The sequence below is a fragment of the Montipora capricornis genome, chromosome 6 (genome assembly GCF_036669925.1).
Source record: "Montipora capricornis isolate CH-2021 chromosome 6, ASM3666992v2, whole genome shotgun sequence".
NCBI classification, from domain to species: Eukaryota; Metazoa; Cnidaria; class Anthozoa; order Scleractinia; family Acroporidae; genus Montipora; species Montipora capricornis.
Window position 1 is genome coordinate 10478715 of NC_090888.1, and position 25356 is coordinate 10504070.

Sequence of the window (25356 nt, forward strand, 5' to 3'; positions counted from 1 at the left end):
GTCTGCGTCTCAAAAACGCGCGTGCTTAAGCTCGTACCAATTTAGTTTTAAGCCGGATTCTTCGCCCTCATTGTACGACGTGAACGAGATAAAATAATCTCGAAAGACTTACGATAGTGCAAAGTTATATTTTGAGGTGACTTTTTTAGCCGTTCCCGTTATCCCAATGCATGTTTTCGGCAGTGGTTTCACGAGAAACGCAACACACAATTCACAACATTAACATGAATTCCCTCTAGATTTATTTGTCATCGTAATTCAAATTTTAAACTCTACACTGCTTCGTCGTCGACTTTATTATTATCTCTTCATTTTTCTACTTTATACCCTTGTCGACGCGAAATTCACATTTATCATCATCGGTCACGGACTTTTATTTCTTTGTCTACTGTATGTTGTGTTGGATTTCTTTAAGGTGGCTCAAACCATTTCCAACGCTTTCCCGAAACTGCACTATTTAGGAACCTACAACTCCAATAGTTGGTTTAGTATGTAAAGCCATTTTTAGAGGAGTTCTTAAAGGCCCACCTCCAACCGATTGGGTTTTTGACCGTGTGTTTTTGTTATGGAAATAAGCTTTGGCGGGGTTTTCATGTATACCGAAAATTGTTCCACGGCACGCAATGGTTGTAGGGTGAACTTGGTTGGCCTTCAAATATGATTTGGCTGTCACTAGTGGCAATTATGGGTAATAATTTCTCATGCAAGACTAGTGATTAGCTGAAAAGTCAATGTAAAAATAACTCGGTCTGTAAAAACGCAGTCCCTCAAATTCAATGAAGTTGTACGCTCGTAGTCATGGACTCCTGCTCTACAACACTATGTTATGTTAACTCATGGTACCACGTGAAAGAACATTTATTGCTCAACAAATTGCTCTCAATATTGTGTCGTAATATGCTACCATAGAAGCTGTAGAGCCATCTTGAAACACCCTATATTTTGTCTTTAACTCCTGCATCTCAGAACGAACTCGCTAACCTCCATTTTGTATTGATGCAAAGTGATAGTCGGGTAAGATGAAACTCTTTGCAAAAATTTAAAAAGAAATAGAATATCTGAGACAGATTCAGAGCCACCTTCACCATTGGAAAATTTAAGGTGGCTCTGTATTCATTCCAGGTAATGTTTCTTAGCTGAAAGTCTTGCCTTAGCTTGCTAACCACTTCAGTTCCGCTAATGCAAAAAAGGGGTTCACCGAGTTTGTTTCTGTGACATGTTTCATGTGGTACCGTAACATTGCCGTATTGTACAGTCAGTTGAAAATTGTTGAAACTGGTTTGAGGCACCTTAAGTGTCTATAGGACTAGAAAAATTTTTTTTTTAAAATCCTGTCATGGCAACTGCCTGTCGACTGATTGCCTTTGGTGCCATAGTTGCAACAACCAAACATTAAAACTGCAGCTTCTTGCCCTTGGCTGGTCCCTGGCCCATTCGCAAGAGTTTCTGCAAGACGTCATCAGTCTGGGGAAGAGCGTTTTCCAGAGCGCTCAACTGGGCCCGATACAAGTTCCGCTTCTCGCGGATTTCCTGTTTCTCTTGTAAGAACTCGATCAGTTCTTCGTCTTCTAAAGCACGGCCGAGATCATCAACGAGCTGGGTGATGAAGAAATGAAGAACGCAGCGCGGAACTGTGTCGCACACGTTCATCTTTAGCACATTGAAGCAGCGAACAACATTCTTTTTTATATTCCTCATATCCTGGACTTCCTAAAAAAGGAGAAAAAGACGTCCAGCTCAAACTATATTAAAGCAGGTTATACGTTAGTCAGCTCCAATTCAGACCTTGCTGTAAGTAACTTATCATTGTAGGATAGATGACTATAGCTATTTCTTAGAAGAAGTCGCCTTCATAAGGTATAAACCCGGCAATGAAACAACACCCTCTCCCACGTCACGGGTTATAGGCCTTTAATTTCGGAGAAAGGTAGCTTTAAGTGTTGGTCGGTGCATATTTTGAAAAGATGACAAGCGGCAACAGGAAAGAAAGGGGGGATTCTCCTGCCCACGATTGCGCTCACCATAGAGTACCACATGACTTAAACAAGCTAACCTTGTAGTGATTAAGTGCCACTGATCCGTCCTCGATTTCTTGAATTATATTGTCTGGGTACAGCTTCTTAGCAAGGTGCTTCATTTGTTTCATTGTGGGGGACACCATGCATGGGTGGTATGTCCTGTCTCTGCCCGTATTGGTCACCGTTACGACTTCCCATGTGTTTATCTCACTTGGAAGGGGAACCGGGGCAAACACGACATCATTGCTCATCTTCTGCATCTCAAGAAACTGCCGGATGAATCCAATTGTCTGCTCGCGTTTTTTTTCGAAAATTTTGTTAACTACTTTCACCTCCACTGCTTGTTTGAGCGAAGGGAACTTGGAGAGGGTCTCATTGATTGCATCCTGTACTATCCTACCAAGAGTTCTCTCCACGTCGTTCACGAGTCTTTCAGATATAGGGAACAGTTGATCAACAGGAGCTTCCACGGGCTCAGTAGTTATGTGTCCTTCAGGTGAAAAGAGAAACAGTGCAACAGTTCTAAAGAATATCACGTTTCTTATTGCGCAATGACAAATGCGTAAATAGGTTATATAGTGCAATACTGAAGTTGCTATGGAGACAGCGATGGGGTAATTTTGTTGAGTAGATAAAAAATAAAAAATCGTTTGAACTTGCTCATACATTTCGTGATTTATAGTCACTCGTGGTGTTTGAAAGATTTTAAAATTGTACGAGCCGTATTGAGAACTTTCAAAGCGTCACTCGTGCTTATAAATCAAGAAATACACCCGCGTTCATAGGAATTTGTATACTTAAATGTAAGGGTTTTGCAACCAATTTCTAGAGGCACAGATATCACTGGTGAAATATACGATAGAGTGTTTTCTCTCCTGTGACCAGCAGCCATATTTGCATACTAAAACAAAAGGATTTTTTTTCATAAAAATGGAATTAATTCACAAGAGAATATTTCACTGTTCCAACATGGCAGCTGTTTCTTTGTTTCACTCCTCCAACATGTCTGCCATGACGTCATGTGAACCCACTATTGCTGATAGACAAACAGAAGAAGAAATATCCCATTTCCGAGTCGCTGCATGCCTCAGTTTCAAAGCGAGTACTGATGCACAATCATTCAAATGGACATGAGTTGCGTATTCTTATGCAAATCAAAACTATTTCCCTTTCAATAGTTGAGCACCAAGACTCACTTCAAAACCGAGACAAACAGCAACTCCGAAATGGCCTGTTAAGAACCTTAATATACAAAACGACGAACTTGAACGAAAACATCATGAAAAATGCAGCTTCACGCTTTTCGAACTTCGTAGAGATCGATCGACTTTATTTAACTTATAAAAAGCAGCAAAACTACCCACTGAGTGATTGGAGGAGCGGAACAGCGGAACAGTGTTCGAGTAAGAGAGAAACAATCATTGACCATTTTTTTTTCTTTTGGTTGCAATAATTTTTTCTCCCCAACCTTCCGTTGCGTCAACATTTCAAGATGGCGGACAAGCATTGGGATACTGAGCTTTCACGTTTTTACTGAAGCTTGAGATTTGGTTATTTAGCGATGCAGATTTGCAGAAAACTAGAAAGAAATGAATATATGATATTTTTTCAATAGTGATTCGGGGACACTCGGAAAAAATCCGAGTGATCCATCTCAGACATTAATTTCAGCGACAAACGCACCATTTTGACAATTTCAGTCCTATAAGTATAGCGGGAAAATGGCACCCGAACCTAGTTCCCAGGAATCTACTCTGGAAAAATGGCGTATCATGACTTATTAGTTTTACCTATTCTTTCCGTTAAAGGTACTTTCCCTTCACTAAATATCTAACCTTGGTGAGTTTTTTTAATTCCTTGGTATTTCTCATACAGGAGTCTCTCAAGCAGTTGGCTATTTTCACTGCTGTCTCCTAGCGGAGCAGCGACTCCTTCGATTTTCTTTTGCTTGTTTCTGATATCGTCATCACTTCGTAGATACAGTGGGTTTACCTGGATCAATGTTAAAAACAAATATACGATGAAATAGAGAAGTGATCTACCTCGCACCTATCTGAACCCATGACCTCTGAGATGCTGGTGCAATGCTGGTGCAATGCTGGTTCAATGCTGGTGCAATGCTGGAGCAATGCTGGTGCAATGCTGGTGCAATGCTGGTGCAATGCTGGTGCAATGCTCTACCGACTGAGCTATTTAGTCACTCAGTTAGGAGCAGGTTAATTTGTTGGCCTCATGTGTTCGCGTGAAACGCCTGATGAATGAAAGGAACGTATATTTGAAGTGCGAGTTATAGACGAATGAGAGAAGTGATCTTCGCACTTAACTGGACAATTTAAGAAACTGTCTCTTTTTGACCCCCGAAAAATCCAGGTGGCTCCCAACGGGATTGATGACCTTTGACCCATGACCTTTGCGATTCCGGTGCAATGCTCTGCCAACTGAGATTAATTAAACCACTACGTTGTGTGTAGGGTGTAAACTGCATGTTGCAGGTTAGGGAGGCAGGTCATTGTTTCCCTATAGCTGAAACAACCCAAACCTTTACTCAAGCTAACATTAGGCCTGAACTTTATGCTTAGATAATGTTTAAGCCCAAGGTTAGCATTTTTGTATAGGTTTGGGTTGTTTCAGTTAACATGGTAAAACAATGACCTGCAACCTGCACATGACACCCTCCGGGTCAATTTGTTGGGTTCATGGGTTCCCGTGAAAGGACTCAATGAATGAAACAATTGCATTTGTTATATACCTAGACTTTCACTCAACAAAACGAGCACTGTGATCGGATGATTCTTGGTCAAGTGCCCCTGATCAAATTCCAATGTATCCCGACCGGGATACAATTCACCAGTTGTTGTCCGCTCCGGGTGTTTTGCTGCCATTGTTGAAGGAAAAGGCTAAATATACAACAAAACACTTATTGCCTGGTCCCTCGGGAAACTGGTTAGTTTTGTTTTCCCTTGAGTCCTGATGTTTCCCTCGACTTCGACCCGGGAAATATCAGGACTCTCGGGAAAACAAAACAAACTGTTTCCCTTGGGACCATACATTAAGTGTACATTGTTGTACCTCACAACTGAAATGCAGTTTTCTATTGGACGAGAACGTCTCACGTGACGCGCCTCAAAACTGTATAACTCCCTAGGCAAGTAACAGCTTGAACCTTGGACTTGCACGTGATCAGGACATGCGTCTTGAAAGCGCGGCAAATTTGTGAGCGCATCCACCGCAATTTTCAACGAAATTCGGAAATTGAGTAATTTTCAAGTTTTTTCAATTCATGGCCGCAACAAAACGCTTTCAAGTACGAAGTGAGGAAGAAATAGAGCAACTGATACGAGACAAAAGTTCTATATCCACCAAGGTAGTTGTTACTTATTTGTATTTGAGATATTTGACTTACAGTAATAAGGAATATACTCGTATTTAGTTTGGTTCATTTTCAGTCGTGGGGTATACCAAAACACTTAATAACTGGTACCACGGGAAACACGGAATTTTGTTTCCCCTCGACCCTCAATGTTCACCTCGGCTGAGGGTCACGGGGAAACAAAAGTCACTGTCCCCCTTGGGACCAGTCATTAAGTGCTCATTATAACTCGCACTTTAATTGTATACACTTACTTCATTCCGACAATCTACGTAACTTATTTAAAGGGAAATTCCACTAAAAAAACGAAATAACTTTAAACCACAAAACGTAACGTTTACAATTAAAATTGTTCAAACGTTTTTCGATGAAAGCGTTCATATTAAAAAAAAAACGCCTCTTTTGGCTTTCAAATTTCCCGGGCGCGGCCATCTTGAATACTTGGACGTGTCGTGGAACGTTGCCCTACTGTTCCAGAACAAACGCTCTTTGTGTCAGGGCACGTCACAATTATTTAAGATGGCGGCGCCCGAGAAATTTGAAAACCAAAACAAGTGCTTTTTTTAGATTCATCTTTTTCGGATACGAACGCTTTATGGAAAAAGTTTGAACAATTTTAATTTTTAACATTATGTTCCGTGGTTTAAAGCTATTTTGTTGTTTTATTGGAGGTTCCCTTCAAAATGTGAAGAAATTTTTATTTACGGGATGAAGGGCCACCACGTTCATTAATTTTATGCTCTGACCATCGGGTCAATAACAAAACATTGCATTAACAATAGCTGAAGAAGAAGATAAGTACATTAAGCTTCCAGAGTATCTATTGTATTTGCTGACAGAGAACTTGAAACTTGTCTAAATTCAGTCGTTTCGGGCTTGTTTTTAAGCACGCTATTCGTCTGCATTGAGGCCCCTCAAGAACATTAAGCACCTATCTTTTTGCTTCCATGCCATCAAACAATAAAATTTCCCGCCTTTTTGGCGTGTAACACTGAAGAATGCCCTGTAACACTATTTTTGCTTCTCCACCTTGTAAAAGCTAATATCATTTCCGCTAAAGCCAGCAGAGAAAGCCCTTGTCATAATAGGAATAACTTCATCATTTCAAAGGAACTTTATTTAACTGTCTAATCTTCTAGCGCGCGCTGGAGCACTAATTGGGGACACTGTAAATTGGAATTAACAAATCAAAGCAAATCAAATGTTGGTTTTTGGGGAGAGGGGAAAACGGAATTACCCTGAGAAAACTTCTCGGTGCAGAGTACAGAACCAACAAACTCAAACCACATATGACGCCGAGTCTGGGAATCGAATCGGCCAATCGAATTGGTGGGAGGCGAGTGTTCTCACCACTGCCCCATCCCTGCACCCTTAACAACATGCTAAGTTTCTGTAGCTCGTGGCCAGCCAGCAAACGCCCCTCGGCGAGAAGTCAAAGTTGTTAGTTGTCACCCAAATTCCCTGCAAAACAAGTTAGTTTAGTAAAGACTGAATTTGATCTCAGTTGCTAACCGACCTTAAGAACAGCATCATGGAATCGTTTAAACAAATCTCTAACTTCTTCGCCTCCCGAAATGTCAGATGTGTTGTTGAACAGCAGATTTCTCAGCTTGTCAATCAGATCATGTTTGACTTTCATCACCAGTGCTCCCTTTTTCTCATTGGACTCTGGCACTTCGCTCTTAGCCAAACTCTTGAGGTCCTTTTCCACCTAAAACCAATCATTTTGCAAGAACTAATGGCCATTTATTGTTGTGGTCGTTTAAAGGTCGTATCAAAAAAAAAATCTTCATTTAACCACGGTACAATTCATCAGTAAAATAAAAACCATATATACAATTAAAAATTATAAACCAGGTATAGATAAAACTACGTTAACTACTTTAACTATCCTACGCAATATCATAAAACAAAAGCTGCTTTGCATGAATGCCGTATTTAAAGGAATAGCTTAGATAGCCTTTTTAATCAGTCCTTTGAATTGATTGAGAGACTCTGCTTTCCTTAGTTCCAAAGGCAAAATGTTCCACAAAACTGCGCCATTATAGCTAAAGCTGTTTTTGTAGTAGTTTGTGCGCGGCTGCGGAACAGTTTACCTTATTCGCAGAGTCTCTCAAACAATTACCAGAATCGCCATGGACGAATTTAGAGCAGAGATACTCAGGCAATAGTCCCAGGAGGAACCTAAAGACCATTGTTGCTCTTTCAATTTGCTCTTGAGAAACTAGGATTTTCCAACCTAGGAGTTCAAGTAAATTATTGACATCAGCGTCATAGTTAGAGTAGGTCAAAAGACGGGCTGCTCTGTTTTGTAGTTTTTGCAATCTGTCCTGCAAAGTTACCCCACAGTTTCCCCAAACAATATTGCAGTTCTTGAAATGTGGTTGTACGAGGGCCTCGATAAACAGAATATAAAGTCCCATAGGGGACAAGATACCTGATTCGTTTTATGGCCTTAATACCGGAAGCAATTTTCTTGGTTAACGTATCAACATGGCTTCTCCAAGTAAGTTTATTATCATCGATAAGTACTCCTAGTGATTTAGCAGTAGTAACTTCCTCAATAAGAGCGCCATTGACTGAAGGTCTAGGAGGAACTGTTAAACTGCACAGTTTCTGTCTTGATCCAATATTAAGAGTGAGTTTATTAGCTATTAGCCAAATGTTAACATTTACTAAATCGTCGTTTAGACAAGATTGGATATTGTCAGCGCTGAAACCGGCGTAGGTTAGGTGAGTATCATCGGCATAATCCTTGATTGACAATTTGAAAGGCAATTTGACAAATCATTAATATTCAGCAAAAATAACAGCGGTCCTAAGTTAGTGCCTTGAGGAACACCACATCTTAATGAGCAGCTCCAAGAGAGCGACCCATTAACTGAGCATCTCTGCATGCGGTTGTCCATCCCCAAGTATGACTCAAACCAAGAGTGCGCATTATCATATATGCCATAATTGCTTAATTTAGATAAAAGGATTTCGTGATTGACCATATCAAAGGCCTTCTTAAAGTCCAGAAAGACGACTGCATTGACTTTTCCTCAGTCAAGGTTATACGCTCAAGAGTCTGTTGGCTCAAGTAGAGCAATGACAGTGGAGTGAATTGTGCGAAAACCCGATTAGTATTTTTATATATAAAATCGTTGTTTTCCAAATATGTATATGATCGGTCGTAAACTATTCTGTCAAATACTTTGTCTACTACCGAGATAACGGAAATGGGGCGGTAATTGTTCAAGCCATTCTGTTCCCCTTGTTTGAAAAGTGGGGTAACTAGGGTACTTTTCCAGTCGTCAGGAAATATTCCAAGACTTAATGATTGATTAGAGATAATGCAAATGAGAGAGCAGAATTTCTAACCAAAGATTTCAAGATCGTCTCTTTATCAAAATCAAACTTGCCTTTCATAAACAAAAGATAACAAAATGAAAGAGGATGGTGCCACCTTAGCCGTTTTATATACTAGAGAAGCAGTTCGTTCAGGCGGATTATGCGTTACAATACAATACAAACTATAACCCTAACCCTAACCCTAAACGTCGACTAAACGTCGGAAATACATTAACTAGAAAGCCCAGGAAAAGAAATATGTGCTTCAATTCTCTCTGTTGTATCCGGTATTCTTATCAGAACGGCCGAGGGACGTTGTCAAACAAGGGACGCAGAGATCGTAAACAAAGACTTTTGTTATTCCTCTGCTAAGTTTGTTTCTTATGAAGACGGGCACAAGACGAAATATACGTCTAGATGAACTATCTTATTTAGTGTTAATAATACGTCTTGTGTCCGTCTTTATTCCAGATGAAGTAAACACGTGCAATGAGAATATTTGTCCATGTTCTTCCAGTCTAGTTTGTTGTTGAAGATGACTGAATTGATCAACGCGAAAAGAAATACCTTCCGTGAACGCCCGCCTGCAGAAACACAAATAATCGGGAAAAGGTTCATACAACGAGGACATCGACGACAATGCGTAAAAGGAATGCGTTTTAAAGTTTGGTACATTTCTTTGTTATTCTGTTCTGAAAAAAACACGTGAATGATCACGTGAAGTGATCAAGTGAAGGAAGAGAGCCCCGATAGCTAATTATAAGTTCTTCCGCTACTATCCCTCCCGTAATGTTAAAATGGAAAACCTCCGAGATTTTAAGATTCAGGTGACTAGTTTTCCTTCTTGAGAGAGAAACAATCGTGGGATTAGGTTAAGGAAATAAAAGCCAACTTTCGCTATAGCGTCACTTGACTACAAGTACCAGAATTCAGTTTGTTTTCTTTTCGTATTTAAACTATGTATTCCTAGCGGGGTAAAAGTAAGAATAGCTCTAATTAGCACGCGACAAGCAAAACCTAAAGGATTCTGGTACTTGCTGTCAAATGTCGTCATCATGCAAATGTACTTTTGCGTGGGAGTGCAAACATTCTCGTCCCAGAAGCTGCGATTCTCTTGATTAGCGCCAAAACATTCTTTCCCCATTCTTTCCGCTTTTCTTTTGGTCAGCTCTTATAACACAAAGTCATGCTACAGCCAAAAATACGCGCAGTCGCGGTAATGGTATAATGTTGTTGTAACCGTTGACGACCGTTATAGGCCACTTCGGAAAATACCATACTACTCTTTGTTTGTTCCCCCACCCCCACCCCCCCCCCCCCCCCGAAAAAAAACAAAAAATGCAAATTTGGAGGGGACAAACAAAGAGTACTATGGTATTTTCCGAAATGGCCTATCGTTTCAAATTTCTGAGAACTCGCGGAAGAGCCGGATGTTCGTGGTTCGCGGACTTCCTGCTTTGGCTGTGGTGACCAAAAGAAAAGCGGGTTTGGGGGAGAGTAATGAGAAGATGAACCTTGGGAACCAATATCGTCTCAAATTTCTGCCATTGCGTAGAAGAAACGGAAGTCCAGGATCCTCATCTCATATCCGAACCAGCCACAGGGTACCATTCTTTCCGCTAACAGAAAGAACCGCGGCACAGGGCACGAGAATTAAAAGGGAATATTTAGCCCTTAACGGCGCGAAAACGCGAAATTTAATTAGATCGGAGCTTGTTAAAGCATTGTGTTCTCTCTTTTCTTACCACTGTCTTTCTTTCCCTCATCTCTCTTACTAATCCGGGAATTTCAGCTATCATTTTGTTTGCCAGTAAAGAGATCATACATTCCATGAGCCGTTCAATGCCACACAAACGTTGAATGCTCTTGTAGTGAGGATGGGCCGCGCACCATGCTTTTTCCTTGCTTTGGGTCATCGGCGCGTCGCAGTCCTTCTCGGTTGGGTCTGTACCATCCTTGCCTGTTTTAGGATGGACGATGAAAAGCTTCAACAGAAATTTACAAAACCAACGGTACCGACACATTTTGAGCACAGATGAAAAATTAGTATAGGTAATGACATGATTTCGAGTGCATCTTGGTATAAATAAGCGCGAGTTAAGTTTTCAGACTAACGAAATTGCATGAGCTCGTAGGACAAGTGCAATTTGTAGTCTGAAAAACTTACTTACGCGAAATTACACGAGAAATCATGGGATTACTCTCCAGGGGCTCATCAAGAGGTCCATACTTAGAGCCAACCCTTTTGACTTGGAGTCAGTCCTTTGCCGAGTACATGTACATTAATTTATAGAACGCCTCACTTGGGAGATTCAGCACGTCCATTGTTGTGAAAACCAATCAAAACAGAGCTATCTGAGCGTCGAGGGAAATATGATACTTTTCGCTAGAAAAACCTGTTCCTAAAAATAAACTAGGAAAGGGTTGACTCAAGGAATTAGTGAAGATTGAGGGTTTCCTTGATGACCTCTTCATTGTTTTCTCTGAAGTTTTATTCAACTGATTGGTTGAAACAGATTAGAATGTCTGCCAAATTAAACCTTTTACAAGACTACCTTGGAAACGTACGAAGGATTCATTTGTAATTTAATAATAATAATAATAATAATAATAATAATAACAATAATAATAATAATAATAATAGGGTAACTAGAATTACACATGTAACTTTCATCGAGGCACCCGTATTACATGAAAAATGCACTTTTTTTTTAGTCAATCATAACTGCGTAATTTTTTCATGTATATTATTATTATTATTATTATTATTATTATTATTATTATTACATCTGTTAATTCTAGTTGTACCCCGGCCAATAAAGTGTTAGTATAGGAAATCGCACGATCACGGGTGAACTTTCCAAGCATCGGGAGAACCTATTATTTCCGAAGTGTCCGAAAAAATCGTGAGATTCATGGTTCTAATAAGCTCAACGAACATTTTGTCGATCGATTCTCGGGGGAAGACTGATTTATTTATGTAAACTGCAATCCGCTGTGAAACTTAAAGAAATCAGCATGGCTTGGAAGTATGTTTATCTTGCGAAAGGTGCTGTCAATCTGACGTGAGGTCACGGGAGCTTGATTGACATGCACCATTATGAAAAGACCGGTAAACTACTTTGATGGCGTGATTTACCAGAATAATGATAATGATGATGATGATAAAGCGCTCAAATCCTACCTCTTAGCAAAATAAAACGACCTTCTTCCAGGGTAAAACTTGATTGATTTGTAGCTACTTTCTTTCCCATGTCGTCCTCCTTTCGCAGCTTGTCCGGCTTGGTCAAAACACAGATGGTTCGTGCTCTGTAATCCTTGGCCTGCTGCATCACAAGATTAATCGCACTGTCCCCAGTGGGGTCCCCTACTTCGGACACTATCACTATAATGCTCTTTGTGTTCTTTTTAATATATTCCAGCACAAGTTCTTGTGTCACGCGATTCATTCGTTGGTCATCATTGGCGAAGTGTGCGCCGGGTAGGTCTACCAAAGTTAGGGTCGTGAGTTTGGGGCCTGGGGGTGACAGATACAAAGACTCATGAAATGTTGATAGATTTGTGTAAATCAACGAGAAATGGTCTTCCTTAAATGGCCTTTACATACGACCAATAAGAAAAGGTTGGATCCAACATGTTGTTTCAACATCATCCAACAATGTTGGATCCAATCCAACTCGTTGGCTCAATATCGCCCAACAATGCTGGATCCCCCATGTCGCATTCGTTTGACCACCATGTTGGAGGATGTCGAATGATGTTGACCGAAGTTTGATTTCCATCAAAGATCTTCTTCAACATCATCCAACAATGTTGGACCCAACATGTTGGTACAACATCGCCCAACGATGTTGAATCCAACATGTTGAACTCGTTTGACCACCATGTTGGACGATGTTGAACAAAGTTTATTTATTTGATTTCCATCAAAGATCTTCTTCAACATCATCCAACATCTTTCTTTCTTTGGTGTGAACAACAATGTTGAATGCATTTAGCCACGGTATTCAACATTGTTTAACGCGTACATGCCCATGCTGAGCTCTCGGTATCCATGGCGATCATTTATTCGCCAGTCGTTTCGTGAATAACACGTTCCTTAGGTGAAGTGAGGCATTCAGCCGGAGCTCATTACACATTTCGGAGCCAAGCGACTAGGAGTATTTCCACCTCCCCTGGGTGAGGTTCGTCTTCATGGCAAGGTTATACACCGAGTAACGAATAACCCATTTCCGAGTTAGTGATTGCCTCGGTTCCAAAGCGAGTCCTGGTGCACAACCATTCAAATGAAAATGAGTTGCGAATTGTTATGCAAATCAAACTTATTTCCCTTACAATAGTTGAGCAACAAGACTCACTTCGAAACCGAGACAAACAGCAACTCGGAAATGGCCCATTGGCGGTAACCATTTAAATCCCTGAGGCGGGTGGAGAGAGGGAATGCTAGGGTGCGTTCCGGAATAAGAATACATGAAGTGATGATTTAAAACGGTATGTATAGCGTTTTGAAGCAACAAGGATAATAAAGATATGTTTAAAATAGCATTTTAGCAGGTGTTTGACAATTTTAATGGGAATCTCCATAAAAACGATGGATTTCTATCTTTTATTCCACGTATTCCCATTCCGGAATACGGTCAATCGCACGCACTCTTAGAGTGCCTTGCTAACGGAACCAGAGTCATTAAACCCAGAGTCCAGCGCGTCCAGTTAAGGATAAAATTTCTTCGGAAAAGCATAGCTAGCTTAAAAGTTTCGAAGACATTTTCGAAGGAGATTTTAGGTGGAGCTTTCGAATCCTTTTGAAATTCGAAAAACTAAACATGCGCAAGTGCTGAAGGAACATATTTCAGTTCGCATTGTCAGACGAACAAATTCAGCTGCGAGAGTTACGTTCGAACTTCGAAACAATTGATAAAAGACATCTATTGCTTATCAGTGGTGAGAGCACTCGGCTCCCGTATATCGTGTTTAATTTATTTTATATCATTCTTACCTTGCAAAGTAACATTGACTGGTGTCTTAGATATCGGTGTTCCCTGCTCCTTAGGAAGACGTTGTGCAACTTGGTTTAGAAAATCCTCTACTGTTTCGTCATTGGGTTTTCCACTACCCCACCAATATCCGGGATCGTTTCACACCTCACTTCCACCAGCGTGTTTGCGCCATTACGAAGGTTGAGTATTATGGGATACGTGGTGCGCGCCTGAAGTGTATTGGCTGTTTCATTGCGTCGCATGGGGAGAAGATAACGACCGATCAGCCGGTTAATAAGCGTTGTTTTTGCCATATTTTGCCGCCCTACCATGACTAGATGCGGGATGTTGAAGGCTTGGCGCAGAGCCTCGTTGCTTATCATGGTTTGAATGAAGTCCAACACAGCGCCAAACTCGCTACTACGGCCATATTTGGAAACAGGTGATTCAATTTGGCCTGCCATCTTGGACTAGGGATCCTGTGTAACTGGAACATAATGCAATGCACCAATATGGATTATTGTAAATAAGTATTCCAAAGGTACAAATTAGGAATAGTACATTTCTGAGTCGCTGTTCAGCCTCTGTCTCAAAACGAGTGTTCTTGGGAAATCATTCAAACCAAAATGAGTTACTTATTTTTGTGCAAGTTAAACTCATTTCCATTTGAATGGTTTCCCACGACGACTCGTTTTGAAACGGAGGCAAGCGACCATTGACTAGATTTGAATTGAATTTAACGAACAATACGGAGTTGTGAGCTATGTTGGCAGTCGTTACTTGGCTTTGTAACTACGCGATGCAGTTCTGAGTCAAAGACCCACATTTCACCCTTGCTCACCATAGAGTCTCCAGTAGCTCAGTGGTTAGAGCATTCCACTAGATCACGGAGGGTCGTGGGTTCAAATCCCATACGTATGGAACTCGGATTTTTCCGAGTTTCCAATAGATGCAATTTCAATGACACATATTCAATAAGGATCTGTTCGGTAAATAACATGTTTACTTGATGCCACTTCATTCGAATAATATGAACTAGATTGTTAATTCGGCAGAAACTGTCACAATCTTTCAGTGTTTTTGTAGGTTACAATATCTTGCTCAAGATCTCAGTTTAATTCCGTGGTTCGAAGTTCATGGTCCACATTCCGTTAATCAGCCATAGAATAGGGAAGATATCTGTTTACAAACTTTCTTGTGCCAACCACAGAAACATAACCCTTTGTCTCGACAGCCAGTGAGGCTCTGGTTGGCACAATAATGACAATGGTTGACGTCAATGATATCTTTCCTATTGTTATGGTACGTCTAGCGTGACACACCATATATGGGCGAGCATGCTTCCTCGATGTAATCGGTAGTACGATGCATTGAGTGTAGAATAAAATAGAGAAAGAGTTCAATTTATTCCATGGTGTCAGAAGTGAGAACCTGCGAAGATACTGGATCCTCCAGGCGAAGCATTTAACACATTAGAACATACGTTCCTACCAGAAAAAGTAAGGGAGCTCATAAAATTCAATTACTTCGAAGATTCACAAGCAACATGGCGGATCGATTCAAACCACCGTCTATGGATTGGACCACTCCAGGGGACATTCACAAGCGTTTCAAACTCTTCCAACAGAAATGCAAGCTCATTTTCAAAGGCCCACTCGACAAAGTTGAAGAGGCGAAAAAAGTGAGATTGCTGCTGCTATGGAATGGCGATAAAGGCCTCGAAATATATAACACGACCACGTGAACCAGCGATGGCGACAACCTCAAGATCGCCCCAGTTATGGCCGAGCTAGAAGCTTATTCAAAGCTCCAGAGTAATCAAATCCTCGCCAGATACCAGCTTCGATGCCTAAAGCAGGGAGATAGACCTCGTGAGGAATTCGTCACCAAAGCGAGGGTTGTAGTGGAAGGGGCGGATACGACCCCACCACTAAAGAAAATACCCTCCAGGATACACTGGTATTTGGCGTGGCGTCCGATAAAGTACGCAAAGACACGATAGCACTTGGCAACAAGCTAATCTTCAAACAAGTCTATGACCTGGCGAAAGTCGAGGAAAGTACTAAAGCACATATGAAAATAATTTGCAAAGGCGAAGAGAAATCAGATCTTCACGCGGTTGAAAAAGAATCCGCACGTTCGATTAAAAACACCTTCACACACCAAACTCCCTACCGCGACCAAAACCAAAGAGATCCTACTGGCAGAAAACCTCGCCGATTCCAGTTCAGATCAAAAGGGTGCTTCAGATGCAGAAACGCCCATGACAAATCAGCAAGTTGCCCGGCAAAAAATTCAAAATGCAAGCACTGCGGCAAGACCGGCCATTACGCAAGAGTATGCATGCAACAACGCCTCCAAACGGTTCATCAGATCGTGAGTAGCCCAGAGTATCAGGGCCAAGACATACACCTAGAGGATGAATACCCCTTTCATAATGGTTATACGTACGCTTATGAAGAAAGCTCAGAAGAAGAAAATAGCGACACAGAACCCATTACTGTATTCCTTGAACTCTCACTTTAACAAAGGACCAGCAAACCCAAGAAATTTTACTTAACGCTCTTGACAGCCACCCAGACAAGATCTACGCTAAGGTCAAGATTAACGAACGCCACAGCATGAGCCTGAAAGTAGATACAGGAGCGGACGCCTGCGTAATCACCACCACAGACCTCCAACACTTCCCATTCCCGATCACTATCCTCCCATGTAGTAATGTTCTTACAGGATATGGAGGCTCGGAGATAGAAAACCTTAGCGCCGCCACATTAAAAGTCTCTTTTAAGGACAAGTCAACCGATATAAGATTTAACATTGTGGAAGCCCTAGGAAGCCCATCCATGCTGGGGTGCCGACAGTGCCAAGACCTGGGAATAATATCAACAAATATAGATGAAGTTAACAACATCCCCCCAACCAAGACCGAAACTGAGGCGCAATGTGGTCAGCTATCCAAACTCACTGTCATGGAAGAGTACCCAGATTGCCTTGACAAGCTAGGCTGTTTCCCAGGAGAAAAGTATCACATTCAGCTAATTGACCACCCTGTTCTAGTTATCCACCCACCACGCACCGTTCCAGTACACATACTACCCTTTTACAAGGAGGAACTTGAAAATATGATCGCCAATGACGTCATCAAAGCTGTGACCAAACCAACTGACTGGGTAAATTCAATTGTGTGTAACATCAAAGAAACTCCCGAGGGCAAGAACAAGATCAGACTTTGCCTTGACCCTAAGGACCTCAATAAGAGTATACGCCGAGAATACTATTACACCCGCACCGTCGATGAGCTCCTGCCGCAGCTGCACGGCAAGAAATTCTTTTCCGTCGTCGACACGAAGAAAGGTTATTGGCATGTAGCCTTGGACCACGAGTCAAGCCTGTTGTGCACATTTAACACCCCTGTCGGACGGTACCGTTTTAAGAGTTTATCCTTCGGGGTCAAACTCTCCCAAGACATCTTCCAACGCAAACTCGATGAAGTCTACAGGGGCCTCCCCAATGTAATGGGAATTGCTGACGAGATCGTCGTATGTGGCTCAACCGTAGCAGAGCACGATCAAGCCTTCTGTGAAATGCTCAAGGCCACTCGCAAACACAACGTCAGCCTGAACTCTGAAAAGCTACAGTTCAAGCAAACACAAGTCGACTTCTACGGACACACTCTGACGGAGATTGGGATCCAACCAGCCAAAGAAAAACTTGAGGCAGTTCGCAACATAAAGAGCCCATCAAACATAGGGGAGCTTCAGACCATCCTGGGCATGGTCACTTACCTGAACCGTTTCTCGACAAAGCTGGCTGACCTAACATCACCACTAAGAGAACTAACCAAGAAGCACGTGCACTTTAGCTGGGAGCCTCACCACCAGCAGGCACTCGATAGGATTAAGCAAGAACTCTGTACATCCCAACTTATTTCCTATTATGACCCAGATCCTGATACACCCACAATTCTTCAGTGTGACGCAAGCAAAACAGGCATTGGAGCCTGGCTGAGACAGTTGGACCCTCAAGGAAATGAGCGCATTGCCGGTTGCGATGGCGTCCCGGTCACTCACCGACACCGAGTCAAGATATTCAAATCTTGAGCGTGAGTGCTTGGCAGTCACATATGACCTAGAGAAGTTTGAGTACTACCTGCTTGGTCGGAAAATAATAGTTGAAACTGATCACTCCCCTCTGGAACAAATTTTCAAGAAGAACATCAATGAGGCTCCGAGCCGGTTGCAGAGGCTACTCCTTAGATGCCTACGATTTGATGTCAATGTGCAGTGCAAGCAAGGAAGATCCATTCCAGTCGCCGATGCCCTGTCGCGAGTTTGCCACAGGAAACCAGCTCCCACCGCTAAGAATATGACAGAAGACTCCGTACCACAGCGTAATATCCACTTCATATCTACCCCTATTGACCTAACAGCAGTGAAGTCCTCTGCGGCACTAGATCCTACCCTGAACCTACTGAAGAATACCATCTTCAATGGCTGGCCTCCTTACAGAAAGCAATGCCCGCAGGAACTATTGGAGTTTTGGAACTTTCGATGTGACCTCACAGTAGAGGATGGCCTAGTGCTCAAAGGCAATAGGATCGTCATACCAGCAGCCATGAGAAACAAAGTTCTTCAAGCAATCCACCAAGGGCACCAAGGAGAGAACAAATGTATCCTCCGAGCTGCAGAGTCGGTATTCTGGCCCGGCATCTCCACTGACATCAGGCAGATGGTGAAGACCTGCGACCCATGTAATAAACACCAGCCAGCTCAGCCCAAACTACCCATCTTGCAGCCAGACCTTCCTACCCGGCCATGGGAGAAGCTCGGAACAGACATTTTTGAATTTAGCGGGGAGAAGTACTTAATGGTCGTCGATTACTTTTCAAGATTCCCTGTGATAAGACTCCTCAACAGCATGACCAGCCACACCGTGTGCAACCACTTCACAAGCATCCTGGCAGAATACGGCCTACCAGCCACTATCGTTGCTGATTTCGGATCACAATACATCAGTGAAAGGTTCCAATCAAAATGCAAAGAAAGCGGCATCACGCTATGTTGTAGTTCCCCATACCACCATCAAGCCAACAGCCTGGCAGAGAGAGCAATTGGAACCTACAAGTCGCTGTTGATGAAAGCACTAGAGGAGAAAGAATGTCCATACAAAGCCCTATGGACGTACCGCACGACCCCTCTCGATGACCGAATGCCATCACCCCACGAGTTGCTGTTTGGACGTAAACCACAAACGACACTCCCAGACAGAAGAAGCACATTGAAATCCAAACACCCAGATAATGACCTTCACCACGAAGCTAACCATAGGCGTCAAGAAAGGCAGGCAGTATTCTACGACAGAAAGGCTGGCAGCGACAAGAGGCCTCTTAGTAACCAGGAACCAGTGTTCGTCTGGAACACCCTGAAGAATATCTGCCAGCCGGGAACTGTGCTAAATAGGCCACAACCAATGGAGCGCCCTCGAACGTACGCAGTGGACATTCAAGGAACAATCTACCAGAGAACTAGGGAGCACCTGAGACCAAGGAGTCAGAGAGAAGTATATGTAGCCCCTTCAGCCGGCAGTAACCTTCCACTTACAGTGACTCCGGTACACAGCTCTAAAGATGTACACGTGCGCAACGCCAGAGTAACCAGGCCTCCTCAGTTGGCAGAAGCTAGCTCTGAAGGCAGTACACCAACACCAGATTCATTACCTCCTCCCAAGTCACCTTGCAGCGGCCAGCCAGCCGATCTCGAGCCAGCCGGTGCCGTCGCAACCAGTGAAAGAACTGGCCACCAACCAAACAGCCAAGTTACAAGGGCAGGACGCATCACCCGGGTCCCAACCAAGTTCAAAGATTGAATAGAGGCAAACAAAGACATCTGAGCAAAACTATTTTTAGTATTGACAGTGGGTTCCCCGTTACACCCATGAGACTGTTTTTAGTTCATGTTATAGTTTGATAGATGTAGGACTGATTCGATTGACGTTGATTCATTTGCATGTAATTAGAGCTTCTTTTTATCAACAAAGAAAGGGGGATGTCATGGTACGTCTAGCGTGAAACACCATATATGGGCGAGCATGCTTCCTCGATGTAATCTGTAGTACGATGCATTGAGTGTAGAATAAAATAGAGAAAGAGTTCAATTTATTCCACCTATAGTTGATCACATTTAAAACTGATGTTCACGGCATTGATTCCAATCAAAACCCATAAACGGATGCTCTACAAGTTTCTATGATGGTATTAAAAAATGTTTCATACTTTTTCATAAGAATACCGGGGGAATATTGGCCCGGTGAGATGTGTTAAAGCCTGATTGCCATATGATCTGCAACGGTCTGCGACACGATCGCCGATAGGTCTGCTCAACGTCGCAGACGCAGAAGGAAACATTTGTCCCAGGCGTCTGCGGCGATCTGCGGCACACGGTCTGGATGATGGGGAAAGTTGAAACTAGTTCTTCCCGACCGTTACAACTCTTCCGACTACGACAACTTTAAGGTCATATGGAAACCAGGCTTTACCGAGTCATACGATAATCGGATATTACGAGCAACGAAAAACACAAAAACTCGTTTCCGGTCACGCACACAATTCGTCAACACATATTTCCCCTGTCATGTAGTCTTCCGTGGTGCCCATCGCTATTGCCCTTCAAGGAAGAGATAATATCGATCTCAGACATCCGTGGACCAGGGCTTTTTTTCAGCCCACTTCACGGACTGTTGATTTCAGTATGCGGTTGAAAAATTCTGATCACGTGATAACATGTTTGTGGCTCTGAAAATACCGACCACGTGGCGCTTGTCCTTCGTTCTTCACGGGTTCTTCACACGGCTGAGAAAAGATAAAAACCTGAAGAAAAGTTTCCATCTGCTTCTTATTTCTTCGGACAAGGCTTTTCTTGAGTTACCAGTAATAGCTTCGGCCGGTTTTACTCGCTTTCAACATCGTTTCGCGTTTTTCTCTTTGGAGAGAGCAACAGAAAATAGCGTCACGAGATCAGTACTTTTGAAACCGCAGGGCCACAAAAAAATGTTATCACGTGATCAGAATTTTTCAACCGCAGACTGAAATCAACGGTTCGTGAAGTGGGATGAAAAAAAATCCCTTGTCTACGGACGTCTGATATCGATAGCACCGAGTTAGAATCCTACTTTGGTTGCCTTTTCTGAAAAAGTGTGCCCCCCCTACACAACACACACGCAAAAAGGAGTTACAGTCGAAGCATAGTTAATGCATAGAGACGGTAATGAAACTCGAAAAGTCTTTTTGTTTCATGTTTTTGTCTGTATTTTTGGCCTTCACAGTGCACAAACACACTTTCCGTCGAGAAGATAACCAATCAAATCTTTCGATTATATTATGCGCAATTAATTTGCAAACCCATGCAAAGCAAAGACAAAAGATTGTGCACTGTCATGGTCAATTTAATATCGATTGCGACAACATTGTTCACGCTTTTGAAGGTTTTAAGGTTTCATAACCAGTCCCTCGATTAACTACGGTCGAAGGAACAAATATACTGTGTTGTGAGCCCGTGGGAAGGATGGTCAGCTACAAAAGTTGCTTGACAAGAGGCCAAAAGATGAATGCGGAAAAATCACTTAGAGCCAGCGAGAATAGGGACATCGAGGACAGAAGATAACTTTTCCCCTCAAAATGGAAGTGAAGAGTCTGAAGTGTGCGTGGAAATTTTGAAACCACATTGAAGATCGCTTGAATTTACTGAGCCGAGTTAGAATCAACACTGACATTGGAAATAGCCCAAAACTTGAAGATGTTATGTAACTTCTATCACTTTCGCCAGAGTTTGTTTGAGAATCGTACTTCAAACAAACGTCCCCTAAAGATTTTCGGAAAAAAAGGAAGACTGTGTAAAGTAACGTTTTTGATCAGACCCATCAAAATTGCTAGAACTTCCGGACGCCAGCAACTAAAGCCACCTAGAAATTTCTACAGACCTGAAGTTGTCCCTTGAACATCCGAGCAGCTAAATATTTTTTAGGGCAGCTACAAACTCCCTAAGGCCCGATTCAGACTCCGTACTTCACATGAGCCGAATCGATTTCGAATTTGGACCGACGAAAATTGATTAATCCCGGCTGAATTGATTCAGACGCCGAACTTAATTGCTCCGACACAAGCATACCATGACTGAAGGAAATTGCAAAGTTGTAATAATTACTACATTCGATTCGGCTCATGCGAAGTACGGCGTCTGGATCAAATCACAGGCGTGATTCCCGGCTAAGCTTGCTTATCATAATTTTCCTGAAATTTTAAAAATGTAATGCGGGAATTTCGCGGAAAGTGAACTGTGACCCAACACTGGTGATTTTACGAATAATTAATATCTCTCTATTTGTCGATTTTTGCCAGCTTCATCTCATTGAATTGTGTCAGATATTAGACAGAAAATGGCTTGTCTTACCTTACTGTTTGAATCGCCTGCGCTGCTTTTGAATGTTCTTCAAGTAAACTTTTTTCGACCAGCCGTAACAGAGCTTATGAATTAGGAACCCGGAAAAAGCCGAATTCATTCTTTTCGTCTACTTGGAATCTTTGATCATCTTTCTTGGAAAAGGTGCATTAACTTAGGTACCAGACTTCCATTAAACGACAAGCAGTCAAAATATTTAAAAAGCAAATATCAATAAGAATCGGGTAACGACCGACCTTCGCACCAGGTTCTATAAACTGAGAAAAAGCCCGTGTTTTGTATTAAAACATGAAGCCCTTAACAAAATTGCCTGCAATAATTTTTAAAGTACAAAGTAAAGCAGTCATACCTGTTTTTCCAGAAATCTTACGCAATGTTTCCTTGAAACCGAAGACAGTAAGACCTGATTTATACGTCGAATTATTTCATTCCTATTAACTTCACGTGTGTCACGTTAATATTAAAGCTCGCATTTAAACAAACAAGTGAACCGTGATGGCCATTGTTTTCCGCGGAAAGAAAACGTGGCGCGCTTCAGGAATGGGATTATTTCTTCCATGATTGTTTCCTTTGAAAAAAAAAAAAAAAAAACGACAGTAATGAAATTAAAATAACCTCGTGATTATTAGCATTGATTTCGATAAAGATTAAGGACACTGATTGACATTTTAATACCGCCGCTAGATTGTGTGTTGTTTTTACACGTGGTCGGGTTCCAGTCTCTAGTTGGATTTCAAAGAGGTAGTCACGTTTTGCTAACCGGTACTATAAGCTCGCCAGTATCAAGCTCACCAGTTTCAGGCTAACCAGTACCAAGCTACGACTCGCCACAAAAGTGAGTAAAACATGATCGTGAAATTAGAATAGAATTGAGCTATATTTTCCAGTGACGCCATTGTGCGAGAATGTTACGAAAAATTGCATTGCCTGACTAGCGTTACTTCCAGAAGCTTCGCGAGAGTTCGTAGTTTGTTTCTTTTTAGATTCGTGCGTAAGCGTTTATAAATCGGTGTGTTTTGTAACCTTTCTATGATTAGAGTCATTACTATTTTAGAAAGTTCTAGAAGCTTATTGTGAGAGTATATAAGTAGACGAGTCCATGCGAAGTTTTTTTCTTTAACTAGTTTTTCACAAGCGAAGAGAGTTGGCGTTAGCCGTGTTTAGTCAAATGTGACAGAAGCTGTGTTTATTCAAGTTGGCAGAGGCCGTGTAAGTTTATTGAGTACGTGTTAAGAGTTTTACTTCGTGGAAACTACGTTCATTTTGGAATAAATCTTCTTGTTGTTGTTCCGACAACCCTGCGTTCAGTTTAGTTTGTAAACTACCTTTCCTCAAAACATTCGAACTCGTAACAGAGAAGAGTAAGAGAGTGTCGGGACGAAAATAGGACGCAACGTGACAATTGCGTGACGCGATGGACTGACGTCACAAAAACCGGTTAGGACCGGTAGAGAGAGCACGCGGAGAGAAAAAGAGAAAAAAGGAAAAACTCGTGGAGACTTAAGTTGTTAATAAATGTGTTGAAAAGTTAACCGGTGTGGAATAGCGTCAAGAAATCCTTGCGACACAAGTGGCGACCCTGCCAGGACACTTCAGGAGAAAAGGAGAGTTCTAAAACAAGCGACGAGAGAAATTCAAACACAAAGTTTTTGCAGACCAAATGTCAACATGAGCGAGATCAAAACATTACAAGAGAAGATCGAAGGTAAACTGAAAATGCTTAACTTTACAGTAGAAGATACCGGGAAAATACTTGAAACCGAAGATGTAAAGGCTATCGAGAGACATGGGAACGCTTTAGAATCTATTATTGACAAAACGCATCAGCTTAAATTACAAGTTCAGGAGTTGCGAATCGAAAACAACGAGGACTTTGAAGAGATTAGAAGTTGGTCCGAAAATCTGGAAACCCGTATCGGTAAATTTGAAGGGACCCTCAAACAAGTAAGGCATGTAGCCGCTGATATTAGTTCAGCCGAAGCGGAAAAACGCGAAGAAGAAAAACGGAAACGAATCTTGGATGAAGAAATCGAGTTGGAAAAGGCTAAATTTCAAGCGCGGGTGAAACTCGAGAAATCAATGAAAATGTCCCTGGAGGATTCAGAGAATTGTAGTAGCGTTGCAGCAAAACTACCAAAGCTTGAGATATCGAAGTTTCAAGGAACCTTTCTTGATTGGATGAGGTTTTGGAATCAATTTGAAACTGAAATTGACAAAGCCAAGCTTACCCAAGTAGCAAAGTTTTCCTACCTGAAAGAGTTACTGGTACCCAGTGTCCGCGTATCCATCGATGGACTCCCTTTCACAACCGAAGGGTATGAACGGGCAAAAAGTATCTTAAAAACCAAGTATGGTAAATCCAGTGAGGTGGCAAACGCACATATGCAGTGTATTATTGGATTGTCCACAATTCATGGCGTGGATCCAGCTAAAATTCATGAATTCCATGAGAAGTTAACAAGTCACATACAAGTCCTAGAGACCATGGGGAAGGTTAAAGAAATTGAAGGGTTCGTGCGAGCAACGCTTGATAAGCTTCCTGACATTCGAGCAGACCTAGTTCGTCTTGATGATGACTGGCAAGAGTGGGGATTTCCAGAACTAATCGAATCGTTGAGAAAGTGGTGCGACCGTAATCCCATACCCAGTAAAGATCAGATGTATACAACACCAGACGGCGATCATTCAAACCGTGACCCACCAATCCGCAGTCCATCAAACCGTGGCCTATCTATTCGCAGTCCACCGAATCGCGGCTCAAATATCCGTGACTCGTCAACCTGGTATCCATCAAATCAGCACCCTCGAAACCGCGATCCAACAAAGAAAAATCCTGCCTACCAAACCAAGGATGAAAGTGCGAAGGTGGGGCGTGCCTGTGTTTATTGCAATGGTGAAGAACACCGCTCTGCAGAGTGTGGGAAGTTCCCTAACATCTCCCAGCGCAGGAAGATTTTATGCGACAAGAAGTTGTGTTTTAACTGCACGGGTATGAAACATCAAGCGCAAGAGTGTCGCAGCAAGAATGCCTGTCAACGCTGCGGCAACAGACATCACACGTCTATTTGTGACAGGGTGCCTAGCAACAGTCAGATGATGCTGGTGACAGGTGATCATGAGGGTTCAGTCATCTATCCAGTGGTGGTGGTGGTGGTCGATGGCATCAAGTGTAGAGCATTATTGGACACAGGGGCAGGTAGTTCATA

General features: G+C 42.2%; 1 protein-coding gene and 1 pseudogene across 1 annotated transcript in view; one reads left to right on the top strand and one right to left on the bottom strand.

The window, feature by feature from the left end:
- The window catches only part of LOC138051474 (uncharacterized), a 64189-nt gene that overhangs the window by 26195 nt on the left and 12638 nt on the right, over window positions 1-25356 (top strand). The window lies entirely within an intron of this gene.
- Window positions 278-22437, bottom strand: LOC138051473 (uncharacterized; annotated as a pseudogene).